The sequence below is a fragment of the Panulirus ornatus genome, chromosome 9 (genome assembly GCF_036320965.1).
Source record: "Panulirus ornatus isolate Po-2019 chromosome 9, ASM3632096v1, whole genome shotgun sequence".
In the NCBI taxonomy this organism is placed as follows: domain Eukaryota; kingdom Metazoa; phylum Arthropoda; class Malacostraca; order Decapoda; family Palinuridae; genus Panulirus; species Panulirus ornatus.
This window is the reverse complement of record NC_092232.1, coordinates 43042614-43057453: the sequence shown is the minus strand read 5'-3', so window position 1 is coordinate 43057453 and position 14840 is coordinate 43042614. Positions and strand designations below refer to the sequence as shown.

General features: G+C 39.5%; 1 long non-coding RNA gene across 1 annotated transcript in view; it reads right to left on the bottom strand.

Annotated features, from left to right (window-relative positions):
* The window catches only part of LOC139750371 (uncharacterized), a 153585-nt gene extending 141528 nt beyond the window's left edge, over positions 1-12057 (bottom strand). Inside the window, exon 1 of the long non-coding RNA XR_011713118.1 lies at positions 11785-12057. This is a non-coding gene — a long non-coding RNA (uncharacterized lncRNA). The remainder of the gene's footprint in view (positions 1-11784) is intronic.
* Positions 12058-14840: the final 2783 nt, after the last annotated feature.

Sequence of the window (14840 nt, the reverse complement as noted above, 5' to 3'; positions counted from 1 at the left end):
CTGAATGCAAAGATGTTTTACATTCGAACTTACGTTTTAAAAAATATCATATTCTAGCAAACCACTAAAAGGGTATACAAAATATAATCAATGTACTTATAGGAATATACATTGATATCATTGCAAGATTTACAGGACTAGTGTGAAACATGCTAATGAAATTACTCATGCATATGTTGTTTTTTTTTATAGCTGAAAATATATAAATAAAAAGTAATAAAAACACTTTCTTAGTAGCAAGTCAATCACAAGTACAATATCTTAGTGAAAATTAACATTAGTGTATAAATGACCGAATGTAATAATTGCTATAAACAACCTGAATACTCTTTCTCTTTTCCTCAAAATACCTAATCATATGCTTACACAAAAGCTCATTTGGGAACTGAATGGTGCTATCTGTCATCTTCTTACCTTGCTGTTCTACCAGTCAATGGGATATTATGCGGACAACCTGGTTCTTTTAACACTCATTCTTGGATGATATGGTGGGCATGAAACATTGTTTTTCTTATGTTTTATTTCCTTTAGTTTTACAAGAAAAATTTCTTTCTTTCTATTTTGAAATATCAAAAATTCTATCTGAGACAGTGATATAAAAAAGGAAGTTTGCAAAGGGTCTGCTTCGTGAGAACGCATGGTTTACTAATGGAAGTGGTCTGTGTACCAAAACAAATACATAGTAATAAAGATCAAAGAAAACTAACATGATGGTAGCCAAAACAACTGTATAAATCAATAGAAAATTATGCAAATCTTATATAATTCCACCTAGCAACAAAGATTAATCTTAAATTTCAACGTTATAAATAAAATCTAAAAATTTTATTTTTTTTGCTTCTCCAAAATATGCAATAGCATGACATTCATCAATGGAATCCTCCTTTTGCATCCATGCAAATGTACACAATACAAAGCAACTACACTTACTTTTCAATTAAATAAAAATTAGGGTAAAAAATCAGCTAGTAAGAGTATTAACACGAGTTTTTCATGTTTTCTTGATATCCTAAGCTTGTTTCGTTGACTTTTATTTCTTCAATCCCAGATAAGCTCTGAGCTTCAGAATCCTTTCCACTATGGTGTCTATTTTTTATTTTTACTGAAATAAGATTAATGCTCCAATCACAGTCAATAAAAGATTAATGCTCTACTCAAGTCATTCTTAATCTAAAGGAAACAGGTAGTATGTCTGAGGAAAGAAACTGCAGAATATCCCATACAATCAAGATATTCTTTCATAACAAAACCTAATATAACCTGAATTAACTTAAATATTTATGGAAGACCCTTCTGATCATGATTCACAGAGCAATATCCATTTTGTCCTTTATAATAACAAATTCTTCTGGCAAATTCCAGTTCAGCACTTTCAACTCATTATTTATGGAACTTTACAGAAATGATATAAATGCACTGTTTATGCTGCAGTATGAATAAGTGACTATATAAGCATTCTGTATTCTATGATGATCAATAAAGCTGTAGTGAGGAGGTCTATGAAGGTCAAGGGATACTTGAGATCAATTAATCAATACATATGTTTAGTTTAGCTCCACATCAATATCAGCTTTGGATATTGGGTGATTTTGTTCTGCAGTGCTAGTGCAGTACATGAGATACAATAATAGTTGTGTGCCATGATTTAGTACATTATAATTTTGAGAACAATAATGAATAACACTACCTCATTTAACCCTTAAATACTGGGAATCATATGATGATTTAAGTAGGGGACACTGAGTCATCACAAGATGCCTAATACTGACAGTCATATTCTGAACTCTCCCATCAATAATCTGACATGTGTATGACTTGGTCACTGAATGTTCATTTTCCTGAGACTTTCATTTTCTGAAAGCAACCCTGAAATGTAAATATATGGTACCTTACTAATTTCCTGCCCCAATAGTACCTTCTATCTTTATGAGTCTCCTGTAGCACTCAGCATATGCCCACTGGTCAAGGCAATAAGCCATGAAGTGTCGTGACATGTGCATCTATCATAGGTATGAAAGGTCTTATGGGAGAGTGTGATTCATGTCTGTCTGGGGAGTTGGGAAGGTTTCTGATGTATGTCTAGTGAGCTGGATTTTAAGACTGAGCTGGAAGGTCAGCTGCTTGGTACTTTTTGGGTTATTTCAGTGTGTATGTTTTCTTAATATTATATTTCTAGGGTGGTGAGGGGATCTAAGAGTTGAGGTTACTGAAAAGTGAGACAAGGGTCAGCTTTTTATTTCTACTTGAGGGGTTGATGGTTAGTTATAGAGTGGTTTGGGTGGGAGGGGTTTAGTGCTGTTGCATAGAATTGAGCACGGAGCATGTTGAGGTGAAACTGTATTGGGAGGATCTTGTTTCATTGTGTTGTGTTATTGTAGTTGCCTTGCAGACAATGCTTTCTGAATGCCCTATTTTAGGTGGTTTGCATCTTTGTTACATTTGCTTTTGAAAGGGAGGAAGACCAGGCAGGTAAGTCATAAAGTGAAGCAGATAATTTGTTTGTAGAGGATGCTGAGTAATTCTTTTACCTGTCCAAATCTGATGAAAATTAGTGTTCTGAGGGAATTTTAGTTTGGGTGGTGCTTCTGAGTTGATGTTACTGACGTGGGAAGTAAATGTCGTAAGTGTCACATGTAATGTAATGGATAGCGTTTTGTTCAGTGGGAGTGAATGTCCATTCAACATCACTGGAGGGTATGATCTGTACTCATGTCTGTCTGGGATTAAAAGAGTGATCAAAGATTTCTGTAATGTTGGCACTTCATTCTTGGTTAGCTATTGTTCCAAATGTGTAATGAAGTGCTGCATGTCTGATGAAGTTACTGTGATGTCAGTGTATTGTGATGTCACTATGATGCTGAGGTTTGCCTGTACTGAAAGTTTGTGTAAGAAGAGAAGGAAGAGGTACAGGGAAAGCATTGCTCCTTCGGGAACTCCACTGCAAAGTTTAAATGTTTTAGAGAAGCCATTGTGAGTCACTCTGGTAAGGTAGCATGGATAGAGAGCTAGATTCTGTGGACTTTCAAGACAGATGAAGAAAAACCAATGATAACACTGTTTGAGGCAATAATTCTTCCAAGAGCTGAATATTGATGTTCTAATATCACACTTCAAGGCAGATGAAACTGCAGAATCAAAAAGGATTTAGAGATCTTTCACAGCCTGTAACAATATCAATATTCATTTTAGTTGTGTTTACCTAAAGCTATGTTGTTTTGCTTTAATGCTGAGTTTGGCCACATGAGGAGCTTTATGTTATCGCTGTTAGACTGGAGTGAGAATACAAGATGTAGAGGACTGTCTCCTCTTTGATTCATCTTGCTTGGTCATAATGACCAGACACGAGGCATAGATATTGTAATATGGTGGCAGCAGAGGGGAAGCACGCATGCCAGTGACAACTATAGAGGTGTGCTGATCTGTTCTGGTGCTATATCGAGATTCAAGTGAAAGACTCCCATCTACGTCGGCAGTGATGGTGCCACGGCCTGACTGTCTATGACCTACCTGCTGTTACTCTCGCATCATCATGTGTGGCCAACAGTTGACATGAATTCCAAGGATAGTGTTTATGAGGAAGAGAAAGTGCTTGGGGACATCTTGAGCAGTGGCTGCAGCTGTGGTGCACCAGGATCATGAGGTCATGTGCATTCCACAGCACCACAGCATGTTACCACAGTGAAAATACCCAGTGGTAATGTTTCTCCACCTACAACCTTAGATTTATAATTGTCCAGTTTGGCTGAGGATTGGTATTTGTGGATTTAACTCTTCAGGAATTATCAGGGACTGTCAGGGATGGATCAGAGATCTGAGTTGCATAAATCTAAACTTTCTGAAAGTTGCATAGGCATTGATGGGCTTCGCACTGTGAAAAGCTTATGATTCTCTATAAGTGAAAGTAGACATGTACTAGATGAAGTTACCAACAAATCTGAAAAGGCAATAGTTGGCAAACAGAAACAATTTTTCGGAGGTTCCAATTCAACAGATGTGAGCAAGGGTTAGAAGAAAGCATTGAGAAATAGGTGGCTGCTCTCAGGAATATGGCAAAATCCTGTGGGTTCTGTGACTGTATGCATGATAAGTTGCGAATGAATGGGCTAATAATTGGCATTAGAGATGATAAAACCAGAGAAAAACGCTCTTAATGGAGGTTAGACCTACAGTCTGCCACAGACATTTGTACAGTGAGAGAACAAATAATCAAGCACATGAAAAGATATACGTTATCTGGTAAGAATCAGTTTGGCTTTATAAGTGGTCATTCTATAGTGCTACAACATCTACAAGCTCTAGACAAATGGAAAAAGATATTGGACAGAGGGGGTTGTGTGGATGCAATATATTGTGATTTCACGAAAGCATTTGACAAAATCCCATACCTATGGTTACTATACAAACTAGAAAAATACCAAATAACTGGTCAGTACAGCATATGGATAAGATCTTTTTTGCTTGGACAGAAACAGCATGTAATAGCAAATAGAAAAAAATCAGAATGGAAAGAAGTCTTGAAAGGAATACCTCAAGAATTAGTTCTGGGTCCCATTCTGTTTGTACTATACATTAATGACAGGCCAGAAGTCACCAGATCAGGTACTAATACCTACCTAATAGCAGATGATATCAAAGCATTTAGAGGTATATTTCAGGAAAGTGATTGTGACAACTTACAGAAAGACATATATGCACTATAAGAATGGTCCGAAAAATAGCTTCTATACTTCCACTTAGAGAAATATAAGGTTATGAGAATTGGAAAATTGAAAGAAGAATGGAAAGCGTACAATCTAAGGGAAAGTTTACCACTCATGGAGCATGCAGAAACAGAGAAGGCTATTGGAGTGACTATCAACACCAAACTGTCATTTGAATAACAGGTCAGATAAGATCAACAAGGAAAACTCAATCATGGGTGGTACTAAGAAAAACAATGGAATACTTGGATTGTAAAACCTTTAAACTACTATAAACAGCATACCTGGGGATAGGGGAGAAAGATTACTTCCCATGCATTCCTCACGTGTCGTAGAAGGTGACTAAAGGGGACAGGAGCAGGTGGCTGGAAACCCTCGCCTCCTTGTATTTTAAATTTCTAAAAGGGGATAGAGAAGAAGGAGTCATGAGGGGAGTGCTCATCCTCATCGACGGCTCAGATTGGGGTGTCTAAATGTGTGTGGATGTAACCAAGATGAGAAAAAAGGAGAGATAGATAGTATGTTTGAGGAAAGGAAACTGGATGTTTTGGCTCTGAGTGAAACGAAGCTCAAGGGTGAAGGGGAAGAGTGGTTTGGGAATGTCTTGGGAGTAAAGTCAGGGGTTAGTGAGAGGACAAGAGCAAGGGAAGGAGTAGCACTACTCCTGAAACAGGAGTGGTGGGAGTATGTGATAGAGTGTAAGAAAGTAAACTCTACATTGATATGGGTAAAACTGAAAGTGGATGGAGAGAGATGGGCAATTATTGGTGCATATGCACCTGGGCATGAGAAGAAAGATCATGAGAGGCAAGTGTTTTGGGAGCAGCTGAGTGAGTGTGTTAGTAGTTTTGATGCATGAGACCGGGTTATAGTGATGGGTGATTTGAATGCAAAGGTGAGTAATGTGGCAGTTGAGGGAATAATTGGTGTACATGGCGTGTTCAGTGTTGTAAATGGAAATGGTGAAGAGCTTGTAGATTTATGTGCTGAAAAAGGACTGGTGATTGGGAATACCTGGTTTAAAAAGAGATATACATAAGTATACGTATGTAAGTAGGAGATATGGCCAGAGAGCGTTATTGGATTACGTGTTAATTGATAGGCTCACGAAAGAGAGACTTTTGAATGTTAATGTGCTGAGAGGTGCAACTGGAGGGATGTCTGATCATTACCTTGTGGAGGCGAAGGTGAAGATTTGTAGAGGTTTTCAGAAAAGAAGAGTGAATGTTGGGGTGAAGAGGGTGGTGAGAGTAAGTGAGCTTGGGAAGGAGACTTGTGTGAGGAAGTACCAAGAGAGACTGAGTACATAATGGAAAAAGGTGAGAACAAAGGACGTAAGGGGAGTGGGGGAGGAATGGGATGTATTTAGGGAAGCAGTGACGGCTTGCGCAAAAGATGCTTGTGGCATGAGAAGAGTGGGAGGTGGGCAGATTAGAAAGGGTAGTGAGTGGTGGGATGAAGAAGTTAGAGTATTAGTGAAAGAGAAGAGAGAGGCATTTGGATGATTTTTGCAGGGAAATAATGCAAATGAGTGGGAGATGTATAAAAGAAAGAGACAGGAGGTCAAGAGAAAGGTGCAAGAGGTGAAAAAGAGGGCAAATGAGAGTTGGGGTGAGAAAGTATCATTAAATTTTAGGGAGAATAAAAAGATGTTTTGGAAGGAGGTAAATAAAGTGCGTAAGACAAGGGAACAAATGGGAGCTTCAGTGAAGGGGACTAATGGGGAGGTGATAACAAGTAGTGGTGATGTGAGGAGATGGAGTGAGTATTTTGATGGTTTTTGAATGTGTTTGATGATAGAGTGGCAGATATAGGGTGTTTTGGTCAAGGTGGCGTGCAAAGTGAGACGGTTGGGGAAAATGATTTAGTAAACAGAGAGGAGGTAGTAAAAGGTTTGAAGAAGATGAAAGCTGGCAAGGCAGCAGGTTTGGATGGTATTGCAGTCGGATTTATTAAAAAAGGGGGTGACTGTATTGTTGACTGGTTGGTAAGGCTATTCAATGTGTGTATGACTCATGGGGAGGTGCCTGAGGATTGGCGGAATGCTTGCATAGTGCCACTGTACAAAGGCAAAGGGGATAAGAGTGAGTGCTCAAATTACAGAGGTATAAGTCTGTCGAGTGTTCCTGGGAAATTATATGGGAGGGTATTGATCGAGAGGGTGAAGGCATTTACAGAGCATCAGATTGGGGAAGAGCAATGTGGTTTCAGAAGTGGTAGAGGATGTGTGGATCAGGTGTTTGCTTTGAAGAATGTATGTGAGAAATACTTCGAAAAGCAAATGGATTTGTATGTAGAATTTATGGATCTGGAGAAGGAATATGATAAGAGTTGATAGAGATGCTCTGTGGAAGGTATTAAGAATATATGGTGTGGGGGCAAGTTGTTTGAAGCAGTGAAAAGATTTTATCGAGGATGTAAGGCATGTGTAAATGTAGGAAGAGAGGAAAGTGATTGGTTCTCAGTGAATGTAGGTTTGCGGCAGGGGTGTGTGATGTCTCCATGGTTAATTTGTTTATGGATGGAGTTGTTAAGGAGGCGAATGCAACAGTTTTGGAAAGAGGGGCAAGTATGAAGTCTGATGTGGATGAAAGAGCTCGAGAAGTGAGTCAGTTGTTGTTTGCTGTATCAGTGCTGGTGGCTGATTCATGTGAGAAACTGCAGAAGCTGGTGACTGAGTTTGGTAAAGTGTGTGAAAGAAGAAAGCTGAGAGTAAATGTGAATAAGAGCAAGGTTATTAGGTACAGTAGGGTTGTGGGTCAAGTCAACTGGGAGGTAAGTTTGAATGGAGAAAAAATGGAGGAAGTGAAGTGTTTCAGATATCTGGGAGTGGTTTTGGCAGCAGATGGAACCATGGGAGCGGAAGTGAATCATAAGGTGGGAGAGGGGGCAAAGTTCTGGGAGCGTTGAAGAATGTGTGGAAGTCGAGAACATTATCTTGGAATGCAAAAATGGGCATGACTGAAGGAACAGTGGTTCCAACAATGTTATATGGTTGCGAGGCGTGGGCTATGGATAGAGTTGTGCGCAGGAGGGTGGATGTGCTGGAAATGAGATGTTTGAGGACAACAGGTGGTGTGAGGTGGTTTGATCGAGTAAGTAATAATAGGGTAAGAGAGGTGTGTGGTGATAAAAAGAGTGTGGTTGAGAGAGCAGAAGAGGGTGTTTTGAAATGGTTTGGTCACATGGAGAGAATGAGAGAGAGGATATATGTGTCAGAGGTGGAGGCAACAAGAAGTGGGAGACCAAATTGGAGGTGGAGAGACAGAGTGAAAAAGATTTTGAGTGATCAGGGCCTGAACATGCAGAAGGGTGAAAGGCGTGCAAGGAATAGAGTGAATTGGAACGATGTGGTATACCGGGGTCAACATGCTGTCAATGGATTGCACCAGGGAATCTGAAGCGTCTGGGGTAAACCATGGAAAGTTCTGTGGGGCCTGGATGTGGTAAGGGAGCTGTGGTTTCGGTGCATTATTACATGACAGCTAGAGACTGAGTGTGAACGAATGTGGCCTTTGTTGTCTTTTCCTGGTACTACCTCGTGCACACGAGGGGGGAGAGGGTTGTTATTTCATGTGTGGCAGGGTGGCAATGGGAATGAATAAAGGCAGACAGCATGAATTATGTACATGTGGATATATGTATATGTCTGTGTGTGTGTATATATATGTATATGTTGAGATGTATAGGTATATATATGTGCGTGTGTGGACGTGTATGTATATACATGTGTATGTGGGTGGGTTGGGCCATTTCTTTCGTCTGTTTCCTTGCGCTACCTCGCTAACGCAGGAGACAGTGACAAAGCAAAATAAATAAATAAATAAACAGCATACCAACAGTATACCAACCAAGTGAGGTGTCCACATCTAAAGAAACACATTAAAGATATAGAAAATGTCCAGAGAAGAGCAACCAAAGAAGTACCAGGGCTGTCAACATTTTCATATGAAGAACGACTCAAGAAATTAAACCTTCCAACACTGGCATATAGACGATCTAGAGGTGGTATGATCAAGATGTACAAGAAACTAACCGGAAAATATGATGAAAATGTGTCCAGTTCTATACAACCGTGATGACTCCACCACCTGAGGGCACAAGCTTAAACTGTATAAATCAAGATCACGGTTAGATATTAGATATTAGTATATCCTCTTGGTCAATCTTTCCTCACTCATTCTCTCCATGTGCCCAAACCATTTCAAAACACCCTCTTCTGCTCTCTCAACCACGCTCTTTTTATTTCCACACATCTCTCTTACCCTTACGTTACTTACTCGATCAAACCACCTCACACCACACATTGTCCTCAAACATCTCATTTCCAGCACATCCATCCTCCTGCGCACAACTCTATCCATAGCCCACGCCTCGCAACCATACAACATTGTTGTAACCACTATTCCTTCAAACATACCCATTTTTGCTTTCCGAGATAATGTTCTCGACTTCCACACATTTTTCAAGGCTCCCAAAATTTTCGCCCCCTCCCCCACCCTATGATCCACTTCCGCTTCCATGGTTCCATCCGCTGACAGATCCACTCCCAGATATCTAAAACACTTCACTTCCTCCAGTTTTTCTCCATTCAAACTCACCTCCCAATTGACTTGACCCTCAACCCTACTGTACCTAATAACCTTGCTCTTATTCACATTTACTCTTAACTTTCTTCTTCCACACACTTTACCAAACCTACCTGAAAAAATAATAACAGCACTTCAATAAAGTCCTTAGAAGCAAGACTAGTTCGTTTCTGGGAAAGCCAGGCACAAAAAAATTACTAAGAGAAAATACACATGACCAGACATGACCTAAAAAGTTTAAGTTTAGACAAAGAGCTGACAGAAGAGGACTCCATCGGAGGCCTAGAGTCATAAGAGGATCTTTAAGTATCTGCAAGTATGAGTGACCACATATGGTGTCATGGAGGGGAACCTTTTGTCTACTACTAGAAGCTAGACTATAAAGTAGATATTTCAACTCCCAAATTCAAAACTAGCTAATGTTTTGATGAACAAAATGTGAAAGTTCAGGAACTTAGCTGGAGTCACATAAAATTGGAAAACCAAGTACAGTACTTGTTATGTATATTACAAGGTCATGTAAAAAACACGCATTAACTGCCAAGCATAACACCTGGTGAAGAAGCATGTCACTGTGAAAATCATGTACATGCTGAAAAGCTCACTTGCATAATGTTCATTAATTAATATATTTATCAATTTTGGCAACCTTGGCAAGGAATTTGAATGACTGAAGCTAAATTGAAAGCCCCAGGCTTTAAGCTAATGGGTAAATACTTTGTCAAGCTTTTTAAACAATTCCAATATAAAAAGTTGTTTTGTCCACATTTTACCTAAAAGACTAAAATCACAAAACTACATGCAGGCCAAGCTCATATACAAGTAAAACTAATGTAGGCAATCAAACATTGTCTACTGCGCATGTCATTACAAAATCATGACACATCCATCTGGTATTCACTACATATTTAAGTACTTGTGCAGAAGCTCAATTTCTTGCTGCCTATGTTTGTGAAGGGACCACACCCTTCCTAATGCAATAGGCCATAAAATACTCAGCTGATGTGCTTTGCTTCATCCCATCCTGCCCATTTGAACCTGCCACCTAATGCTGGGTGGAGAAATTTGAATGTGATGTCACCATCAACAAACAGAGCTCTTCTAATGGAGAAGCTGGTGATATAATCCTTTGCGTAATTTTTCTGCTTCAATAGTTCTGGCTGGATGTGGGCCAAGTTACTTGTTAAGCTCTACTACCATGTACTTCTCTCTCTGGGCTTTTGGGAAGGCATTTCTTTGCCCTGTTCAACATTTTCCTAAAATATTGAGGACTACTTTCAGTGTGCCCATGATGTACATTTTTCCCTCTGAATGGCTGGCTCAATAAAATTTTCTTTAGCTCTTAAAGCATCTATAGGAACTGCCTCTTTCTTCAATAAGTACTCCTTTTTTTCTTTATCTCCTTTTCACCTCATACTTTAATTCATACTTTCAAATTCTTTCTGTATTTCTGTTTCCTTCTCTGCCTGAACTCATTCTGACTTATAACTCAAGTCTGCATTAATCTCACACTGTAAATACAGTTCTAACAGTGATGCCATAATTATGGAAGTCCAAAAGCACACAGTGAGCCTTAACCACAATGCTCTGCTTTCGTGAGCATGTTCGGTAGTTACGATTCCTTGTTTGCTTTACATTGTAAATGTGCCCTAATTCAACCAGTTTCATAGTTTTGCTTATCAATTCTGCTAGTATAATCATGCTCTGACTATAATCAACCACTATAAATCAGTAAGTGCAAGAAGTAACAAAAACATTTTTTTTATACATATAAATGCAAGTTTTGTTATTTCTGGATAACTGTGTTCTGTAGGGTATTTCTCAAAATGTGGAAACTTCACAATTTTCCAATTTTAAAAGTTTCTGAGAAGTAATTCATTGTGTCCTACGAGACATATTGTCCCTTCTGTGACATTTATTTTTGTCTCCAAAAAAAGAAATCATACAATCTCATAATCAGATTTAGTATCTCTAGCTAGCCCTTAAATTAGAAGATTCCAGGGCATCAAGAATTTTGCTCCAGTCACTGAGAAAAGAGAAACTTTTTTGCCATAGTTGATACAGAGGGAGCATTTTTGTCCAAGGACACGCTATTAATTCCCTCCTTACAAATATAACTGTGGAGTAGTGCATAATGTTATCAGTATATACAAGAAACATATAACTTAAAGCTTAATGCTTCAAGGAATAAAATACAGCAGCTGTTAACATATGTCCTCTCCATGACAGCAATTTTCATGATTCAACTAATTCAATTCATGACATCAAAAATGCCACCAATCATTTGATCACTTGCTTATGAAAATTTGGTTTTAGTATATGATGGAAAGATGTTCTAAATCTAAATATTCCAAAGCCAAATATTAAACTCTCCCGTTTACTGTGGAATGACTTTAGTCCTTATCCGTAAGTAACTGACAGACACTGTCATTATACGAGCGTAACTACAATCACCCATAAGTGCTCATCTTAGTTTAAATTGGTGGTTACCCTACCTGGTACTTCCATCTGTTGAACACCTTGCCAGTCGTGGCTGTCGGCTGCAGCTGCCACTAAGGTTCTTCCAACCCACACCATCTAACCACGTCACATCATCAATCACATTTTCCTAAATCTCTACAATTCAATCTACACGTGCGGGATAAAGCACCAAAGCACTGTACATAGCATGATAATATCGTACACGGTAAAAGGTCTACAAGAAACATTACAGTGGGTTTTGAGTGATCAAACCTTGTTGAACAGCCGGTTGCCACCTCGCTGCCCGCAGGGCAGACCACACGACGAACCCAAGACGCAGGGAACAACCCTGCCAGCGACCACATGGCTCATGACACATCCCCAATGGAACTCTCCTCCTACATCTCACCTATCCATATAAATCCCCCCCGTACCTTAATTTCTCGCCACTCTCTACAACATATGCTGGAGATGGTTACCCAAAAGATTGTTTCTCGGCACTGAAATGGGAAACAGGGGGTAATATATACGAAATCAAAGCCCATACAGGTACTGCCATAGACGATGGTCATGTTGCTCTTTCTGCCCCCTTCGCCTTACTCTATTAGTGTATGGAAGGCTGCCATACACTCCACAATTTGTCTGTTACCACTAGTTAATTACAGAAATGTTACAAAAAGGGGAGGGAAAGAGTACGAACATTTAAAATCCAGCTGGGAAATCACTCGTGGGGCCCTTTATTATTAGATCTAGCAAGTATTACCAATAATGAAGCAACAGTAAGTACCAACCAGTATACTACTCATTGACAGTCGTCCTCATTGCACGTCAACCAGTTTAGTTAGTCATTATGGCATTTTCAGGTACTGATGCGCACATTGCAGCTCCCTCGCTGTAAAATTGGACCATACTGCTGGCGCTCGCCCTCAATTGAGCGTTCTAGAAAAAGCTAGAGGCTCAGGGTGATGCAATACACCCACGGACTCATTACCCGGAGAGAGATGCCTAAATCATTACCGGCGCTGCTAATAGTTACGTAATCATTTATATATGAAAAATATATATATGCACCTATTTTATATGCACTTATTTAAAAACTAAGGCAAAATGAGGTAATTATGGAGTTTTAGGCCACCCTAGAGGCAACATGGAAGTGATAATAAAGCATATTATTGGACCACAAAGATTTGTCATGTAAGTGATGTACAAGAAAGCTGTTGATGTGTAATGGTGATGTGACGCGAAGCAAATTGGTATTGAGGAGGATCTGTAAAATGATGTCTATTATGGGCACGACAGAAGCAATCTATAGAAGTGTAAGTAAACCATGACAGTGGACTACAAAAGTTTGGAAGAAGTGATTTAAATGCCATTTGATAATGTTTGGACGATAAATATGTTGGCAGTGTGGAGGGCTCTGCAAATTAGGAAAAATTTACGGTTTAACAACATAGAAGTGGGTGAAGCACTTGTGGAAACTAAAGGTACTTATATCTCACTTCACTTCATAAATTACCAGAGATTTGATTTATATTTAGTAGTTAAAAAATATGGGATATGATCTCATGTTTAAGTCCATTTCTCGTACATTTGTTGGTAGGGAGTTGCAGGTAGTCGTATTCAGTGAACAAGTACTTCATCAATGTGGCATAACGTAGCAGCTGCTCTTAGTGTTGGTAGATTTCAAATATATTATTGAAAATCGAGGTATGGAGGGTTAGGTCAGGTTTTTATACCTTCTAATTTTCCTAACACAGATTTAAACACCACTTTTACCTAGATCTTCAGAGTCCCTCCGACCATCATGTTTACTGACCATCGCGTAGTGTACAGGGGACCTGGATGCAATAATTAATTTGGGGGCCAATTGCTATATATATATATATATATATATATATATATATATATATATATATATATATATATATATATATATATATGAGAGAGAGAGAGAGAGAGAGAGAGAGAGAGAGAGAGAGAGAGAGAGAGAGAGAGAGAGAGAGAGAGAGAGAGAGAGCAATGCCAGTTGCACAATTTTGCAGAGGAAAATAAAGAGAAACTGGATGTTATTCTGTAGGAAAGGGTAAGCACAATGGATCATTTATTAGACAAACAGCATGAAGGTGATATAATGATGTGATTGTGGGCGAAAACATTTTCTATATGTAACCATTCTTGTGTTGCCATAAACAGGGAAGAGTATTTTCCCCCCCAATTTTGGACGTGATATAATACAGGGAATTTGTGCCTCTGCTCAGCCTAAATCTCGTGAATTTGGATTAGATGCGGGATTCTTACAGGTTATGTTTGGAATTTGTCTTATATCTTGATTTAGACGTACCATTATTACACTTATGTGTAAAATGAATAATTGGGTCACGAGAATTGTTATTAAGTATACAATGAATGCCTTTGCCTAGATTTGGGGGCCGGCCCTTCCTGCGGGACCTAGGTTGAATCGCACACCCCACACCCTCCTCATAAGGGCCGACCCCGTAATTTCTGCTAATGCTTAAGCATCCAATTCCATAAATTACCTCTCTGTGTTGTTCTTCTGTGGTGTTCATCGATTAGGTGAATATCAGATATAATGATAAATCGTAAAAATCATGTCCTCAAGACAAGTCTGTCCCCCAAATCTATCCTTCGTTAAAGGCAAACTTGACTGAGGTATTTGTTATTCTGTGGTCCAAGGGTCTATCATTCTTGGTCTCTGGTGTGTCAGTCTTCACTAGAGGATGACACATACACACACACACACACACACACCCTCCCTCCTGAAGAACAATCTGAGGACTGATTAAGTCTTATCCCCTTCCATGTCCCTTCCTACGACAGGACAGGTCTATCACGGCCGCTGCGGGATAACATTGCATCCTGGCACTGGACCGGGGACGTTATGATGACCATCCCTCTTGCCTCCCACCAGCAACTAGTGGCCTATCCACAGTTCTGCCATATATCCGGTCTGAGTGCCCCGTGCTCCAGTCAGGGCCGGCCCTTACTCTACGTTCTATACGCTTTGAGTTTAGGGTCTCAACTGCTGGGGGTAGCCCCTTAGTCCCCGAACGTTACATGGCAGGAAATAATA